This window comes from Micromesistius poutassou, assembly GCF_964030765.1.
Source record: "Micromesistius poutassou genome assembly, chromosome: 19".
Lineage (NCBI taxonomy): Eukaryota > Metazoa > Chordata > Actinopteri > Gadiformes > Gadidae > Micromesistius > Micromesistius poutassou.
In genome coordinates this window covers 8954019-8961518 of record NC_140289.1, presented here as the reverse complement: position 1 = coordinate 8961518, position 7500 = coordinate 8954019, and the positions used below count along the sequence as shown (strand labels likewise).

General features: G+C 46.5%; 1 protein-coding gene across 1 annotated transcript in view; it reads right to left on the bottom strand.

Annotated features, from left to right (window-relative positions):
• grm1a (glutamate receptor, metabotropic 1a) overlaps window positions 1-7500 on the bottom strand; it is a gene marked incomplete at both ends in the record, with an annotated part of 23970 nt that overhangs the window by 12172 nt on the left and 4298 nt on the right. The window lies entirely within an intron of this gene.

Sequence of the window (7500 nt, the reverse complement as noted above, 5' to 3'; positions counted from 1 at the left end):
CATAACAGAAATGTTATGGTCCCCCCCGTGTTGACCTCCCGGATCCATTTCACGAACCATTAAGTTCAGGAAAGTTCACTGCCAAAAGGCGGGTTCTGGCTGCAGGCACATGTGGAGGAATCACAGAGTGACTGGTGGCTGGGCCCTGCCCATGTCTGGTCTGGAAGACGCCAAGCATCCCAACATCTGGATAATTCATGAGTGATCACACACCCCTCCTTCGCTCGCCGATGATCTAGTTCCAGTTTTGGATGGCACATTTTGTATATTTATGCGGCTATGAATTAATTGGCTGGGTAGAGATTTAATCACATGCTTGGTTGCCCCTAGAGGATGAATGGGTAGAGCCTCTCACAAAAAAGAATTGGTGGAATAAAAAGAGATAATCAAAAGAAGGCCGGATTAGTAGCATCGAAAGAGGAGAGAGAGAGACTGAGGCAGGGAGTGAGTGAAAGAGATGGAGAGAGAGAGAGAGAGAGAGAGAGAGAGAGAGAGAGAGAGAGACAGAGAGAGAGAGAGAATGTTGAGGGGGGGTTGGCTCAGGTGGCTGGGTGTGAGTGTTTTTAATTCCCCCCCCGGCCGTCGTTCAGACTGGCTGTGGTCTTCATAATAACACCACCACCGACTACATCAATATCAATACAGGAAAATAACAATATCCCCCCCCCTCCCCCACCACCCACGGCTTCACCCACAACAACAAACACACACCCACACACACACACACACACACACACCAACACACACACAAATGCACACATGAAAACATGAATAAACATGCCTACACCTGCGTGCACACACACACACACACACACACACACACACACACACACCGGAAACACATGCACACACAAATACACCAACACACACACACACGCCTACTTTCTCTGTCCATGATCGCATTTGCAAATTGTGTTTTCTCTCCGGTAATTTGATGTGGTGATGATGCCATAGGGGTCAGTTTGGTGTTCACTAGCTGCGGTAATGCCTGTTATTCTGCCTCTTTATGGTGCCAAACTGACACTCTCTATTCATCCAGACAGGCCCGTAATTACAGCATGGGTTCTATGCAACGTCCCAGAGCACAGTGACACGGTAGCATTAGCACTTTGGGTGCAAAGGGCTGAATAATGAATGCACAGCTATACCTGCACCACCATCATGCTATTGCTAGCCCTGCCGGAATGCCTGGCTACTCCCTCCTACTCTTTCACTGACTTACTATCTCTTGCTCTACATCGCCCTCTCTCTCTCTCTCGCTTTGTTTTTTTCCCTCCTCTATCTATCTCCATACCTCGCTACCCACCCCCTTCTCTCTCCCCGTCTCTCTCTCCCTGTCTGTCTCTTTCCCTCCTGTCTCTCACTCTCCCCCCCTCCCTCTCTATGTCTCTCTCTCTCTCTCTAATATCAGCATAGACAGAGAGAGATAGGTAGGCTATGTCTCTCCCAACCTCTCTCTCTCCCTGTCTCTCTTTCTCTCTTCCTGTCTGTCTCTTTGCCTCCTGTCTCTCTCTCTCTCTCTCTCTCTCTCTGCTATCAGAGCATAGACAGAGAGAGATATGGAGGCTGTGTCTCTCCCCCCTTTCTCTCTCTCTGCTATCAGAGCATAGACAGAGAGAGATATGGAGGCAGTGTCTCTCCCACCTCCTCAGCCCTATTCAGCCTCTCTCCCTGTGATCCAGTTCATTTAGCAGAGTAACACGCCAGTGGTGTGTTAGATCCATGGTGCCGGTGGGGTATGCCTGGGCCACGGGAGGGAGGGGGGCTCCACCGGCACCATGGCGGTGGTGGAAGTCTGCCTGGGCCACAGGGAGGGGGGTCTCTGGCTGGTGGAGCCATTAAGAGCCCATCCAGCCCCGCTTTAACTTATTCATCGCGCCCCACTTTCAGTTTGGTCCCATGTCCTTATGTCTTAGAGGCAGGGCTGAGCCCGTGCCATATGTGCAGCATAGTGATCTCCGTCTCATGTGTTGTGGGTGTTTTGTGCTGTTTCTCCGCTGGTTGTTTATTGATAGACCATCAATACACGTTTGTAATTCGATAGTTGATGTGCTGGATTTGTCATTGATCACATGTGGTTATGGCAACTGGTGATTAGCAGTTGCATTTTTTTAGGACATTTTAGAGACAAATTGGAAGATTATATTGATATTTCCATAATCCATTAAAATGGTGGCCCTGATATGATTATAAGGGGGAGACATGCTGAAACGAGAAGGCCCTGATTTCAACACACTGTAAAATGGAAGTCCTGATCTCAACGTACTGTACTGAAACAATGGCAGCATTTCACAGTCTGCATGCCATCCTTCTCCAGTGATGTCCAGATGCCAGCATGCTATTTTTGATCTCGCCATTGTCACTCGCCCTTCCCCTGGCACATGCGAGAGTGAGGCAGCCCATCAGAGAGGGAGATGTCCTTGAGATACTGTTGTTGGTTTGAATCAACTTCAGATGCACGTCGTGAATATTCAAATCGAGTCTCTTTTTTCATCGCTCTGAAGAAGACAAAACACTTGGACGATCGATACTCACGGTTGAACGTTCAGAATCTGTTTTCACGTTGAAAGCCAGGAACACATTTGGGGGGGGGGTCATGTGTAGATATCGCTTGGTTTGCTGAGCTATGCCCTCAGCTCTCACTAATGCCGCTATAGTAAGAGGGAGAGAGTCTAAAGACGGAGGCCCCTTGAAGAAAAGGGAGATGTTTCTGGGGAGGCTGAGCCCTGCAGAGTTACCGGTACACATCATCATCCTCAACATCATTATCTTCATCTTCATCTTCATCACACTCCATGCTTTGGATTGTGGAGGAACCCACGGCAACCACTGCCGCTGCAGTGCGAGGTTATAATCCAGACGAAGGGGAAATGAAACACAGAGAGAAAGAGATGAGCAGACACACTGGGCGGCAGCCAATCGAGGGGACACAGGGTGGCAATTGACCCCCTTTGAAAAATGGGACCCCTACTTTATATTGTACCCCTATTTTATATTGTCTGTAGTCTACGTCCATGAAATATTGCCAAATGTCTCCTTAGCCAAATGTAATGCAATGTAGCACACAGTGTCATTATGACCAAAAGCGGACCGCATATTCCTATTTTCTGGAAAAGCATACGGCCAACACATGAATAATATTTAGTGCAATTGAAGGAACATGAAGGGAAAGTGTTTGCACTCAAATCACTGAGTAAATCCTTCATAGTGCTGAATTATAGTTGTTGTCTTGTCTCGATTTAAATATTTCTCCCTCCCCTGAAAATATCCCATCTATATCTTGTTAGATGTGACTGGCTGAATTATCTATTCTGACACTTTCATTGGGATTCACCCCCAAATCACAAGCTACTCCAGTCACGTTTTAGAATCAGTGGGATAGAAGATGCTGCTTTTAAAGAACCAATTTTATCAATCAAGGCACTGGATTTGTCAAGAGTTGTGAGGTATTACGTCAAAACTCGGGACACAATTGGACTAAAACTGGGATATATTATGGGCTGCATATGCACATCAGCACTTCTTTGATGATTGAGAAAAGCAGCTGTACATTTGTTCAGCCTCACTGCTAACGCTATACAGACAGAGATAAGGTACATTTCCGTTAGTGCCTTACTGTAGAGAATAACAGTGAATAGGCAGAATTACCCCTTCTCCCCCTCCCAACGCAGCCCCCAACGTTTCTCTCTGTCTCGGAGATGGAGAGAAGATAAGAACAACATCCAACTGAAAGATCGGCAAAAAGTCTCTCCTTCCCCTTTTCCACTCCCTCTCTTTCTCTCACTTCTCGCTAAATATTTTTGCAAATGCGCCCAGGCAATGTATAGCATTAGTGGAATATGGAACGAGATTGTCAAGGGGAAAACTAAAGCTAAAGACTAGCTAAAGACAGCTTTGTCTAATCCTCAGTGTCGCCATCCAGCCAACAAGGTCACAGGGAGGTCAGAACTTTCCAGAAATAGAGACTCTGAACAAAAAGTGCAGCTAGCTTCTTTCAATGAGCAAATCGACTTTCCAAATGACATCATGAAAAGAGGGGACATCTTAATTATTTTAATTGCAGAGAGAGAAAGAGAGAGAGAGAGAGAGAGAGAGAGAGAGAGAGAGAGAGAGAGAGAGAGAGAGAGAGAGAGGAGAGCGTGTGTGTGTGCTGTCAGGCAGGCGGATGGGTAGGTGGATACAATCAACACATTTGTCACCCTGGAAGCTGTCTGGCTTCCTGGGCTGCTGATTGGCCCAGCAGCCAAGGGTAGGAAAGGCAGATCAAAGGCCTTGTCATTTATTATTAGCAACATTATTATCAAACTACGCCAGTCAGAACTCAGGATGTTTCCCCATCACAGCTGAACCGGACGGTGTGTTTACCTCATCAATCAATTTGTAGTGGTGTTTTGAAAGAGGACATGTGGTTTGCACTGGAATACCTCGGATATCTTGACCCCTGTCATGATAATAATACACAAAACAAATGACTTTACGTTTTCCTTGCTGGTCTAGCTCCACTGGTAGAGACAACATTAACAGTGTGAGGGTTTGATTGTGTTATTGAATTGGGGACATTTAGCAAATAGCATATATTATTATTTTTCTCAGGCACAGAACACATCAATGTCCTGTCTTTTAAATGGCCAGGTGCAGTTGTGAGTTATACGCGACCAGAGGCTAATTACTCTATTGTTTAATAATAATCACACACTTTGCTAACTCCAGTGACAATCATCCTATAGACATCCCTCACTATGAATAAAGAAAAACAAACAATAGTGACATTTAACACAGGAGATTGCATTAACTATTGCGTTGCTTGCGATGCTTTGAAGCGACCTGTTGATTAGTATTTATGTCCTCCTAAGGGGAAAGAATTCATAAAAAACCCTAAAAAATAGAACCAAACAGGCTAATACAAAAGCCATTGCTCAACTGCTCAACAGATGACACCTAACCGCGCCATCTGTCTGCACTGCCTGAACATGAAGGTGGACGATGAAGGTGTTATTGAATAGAAAAGCCCTGAAATGTGTTCGACCAAAACAATGAGACAGAAATCAATGGCCTCTTGAATGTCTGATAGAGAAGCCTGTACAGAATGTCTTTATAGTGTGAGCAAAGCATCACACACAGTGATTGTGTGTGTGTGTGTGTGTGTGTGTGTGTGTGTGTGTGTGTGTGTGCATGTGTGTATGCATGTGTGTGTACGTGTAGTGTGTGTTTAGTGTGTGTGCAAACATGTTGCCGCTGGAGTCTGTTTCAATGTCCCTCTGGTCCATTTTGACCAGTGGCAAATTGGCTGGACTCAAGCCACGGCGCCAATCAATTGATTCCCATCCCCATAAGAGAGGGGGAGGGAGAGGGGGTGGGGGAGGGAGAGGGAGAGAGAGCGAAAAAGAGTGAGAGAGAGAAAGCGAGAGAGAGAGAGGGGGGGAGAGACAGAGAGAGACAAATATACAAAGAGACAGAAAGAGACACAGAGAGACAAAGAGACAGAAAGAGAGGGAGAGAGAGATAAAGAGAGAAAGAAAAAGAGAGAGGGGAGACAGAGAGACAGAGAGAGAGAGAGAAAGAGAGAGACAGAGAGAGACAAAGAGACAGAAAGAGAGGGACAGAGAGAGACAGAGAGATAAAGAAAGAAAAAGAGAGAGAGAGAGAGAGACAGAGACAGACAGAGAGAGCGAGAGAGCGAGAGAGAGAGAGAGAGAGAGAGAAAGAGAGAGAGAGAGTGAGAGTGACGGGACTAAAGACTGCAGAGCAGAATGGAGCTACAGGCATGGCGTGACACAGGGGATCAGCGTGTGTCTCTGGGACAATGTGTTTTCCAAACCTCTGTCAGCTAAGATGTAGCAGAACAAAACAACCCTGTGCGTGAACTCTGCCAGCCCGGACGACCTGTTTCACTCCCTCTTAGCATCAAAATATAGTGGGATATCCATGCGTGTATAGCTTGAATCTGGGGCAGGATAGTGAAGACTTCCAGCCATAAGGTACTGGGTTTGATTCCCCCATGCTCAAGCTGACCTTGAGCAGGATGCCCTGACTCCTACCTGCTACTAAATGACTGCACGCGGAACTGAGTGAAAAGCCATGATTCCGGCTAGAGTCTGACTGCTCTGGGTGATATGAAAAATGACTTGCTTGCCAGTGTATCCACACCACTGATGGCCCTTAAATATAAAACCATAGAGAGCATAGATTTGGAGTAGTCGTAGTTGTCATAGTAGTTTATCTTGCTTCGTACGGATACACACACGCTCACACGCACACACACGCACGCACACACACACATTTGATCAAAGCAGTTTCTGGGACTCATTATGAAAATATTCTGTGTTGCTTCCTATAGCATTTCAAATGGACAATGTAGCCGCATGGTCTCTGTCTCTTGGTCTCTCTGTCTCTCGCTCTCTTTCTCTCTCAGTCTCTCTCACTTTCTCTCTCTTTCTCTCTCTCTCTCTATCTCTTACCTCCTCTGTCTCTGACCCAGAATCTTGAGCAGCCATTTTTTTACTCCAACCATGGTGACTTTCACATGACCAAAGAGTCTCCCCCATCTCCCATGAAATAGAAATACAGAAATATTGGAAGACAGGAGTGTTGTTATCATTTAGCAGGTTGCAGGTTGTAGGCTGTAGGGAGAATGAAACCATGAATGTGTGCACACACACATCCAAACATGGAAAACAACCACCACAACGACAACACGATAAACGTACCTCTCTACAACAGAGAGATATAGCTTAGAAGAGGCTCTCCTGCTAGCCAACAAACCATACTACTCGCAAATTATCATGGCTGTTTCTTGACTTATATCTCCTTCAGGGATGCTTAATTGTAGCTAGCACCGTTCCAGTCAATGTCCATGCAACAGCAGCTAGGGTGGGCCCACAATCACCACCACCTCCATCACCACAACAAGTAATCCTTACGTGTCCTTGTGTCAAACCACCTGCAGAGGAGAGTGACCTTACGAGGAGGCAACCAAAATAAGTAGCAGCAATGGAAAACAACTGAGACCCCAGCTGTGGGCCTATCGCATGTAGGCCGAGCTGCGTATCTGTGGTGCATGGAATGGCAGGCAGGTAGATGACCTGCCATCTTCTAATGAGCGAGATTACAACTGCAGTCAGTGTCGTGCGGCATCAACACACAGCGAGAGAGACTGGGAGAGAGAGAGAGAGAGAGAGAGAGAGAAAGAGAGAGAGAGAGATGTTTAGTCTGAGGGAAAGTAATGAGAAGGAAATGACGCGTGGCGGTAAGAAATCTGAATAAACCGTATATCATCGGGAGAGTTGGAACGTTTCCCTGGTGGAGTGTATCGCCTTTGTGTGTGTGTGTGTGTGTGTGTGTGTACAGTGCGAGGATGTGTGTACAGATGTGCGGATGTATGGATGCCTCTGTCTCGCTCCTTGTGATCAATGCAAACGGGCCGATGTTGCCATCGGCATGAATGGCAGGATGAGAGACGGACAACCGGAGGAGAAGAAGAGAAGAAAGGAGAGCCAAGAG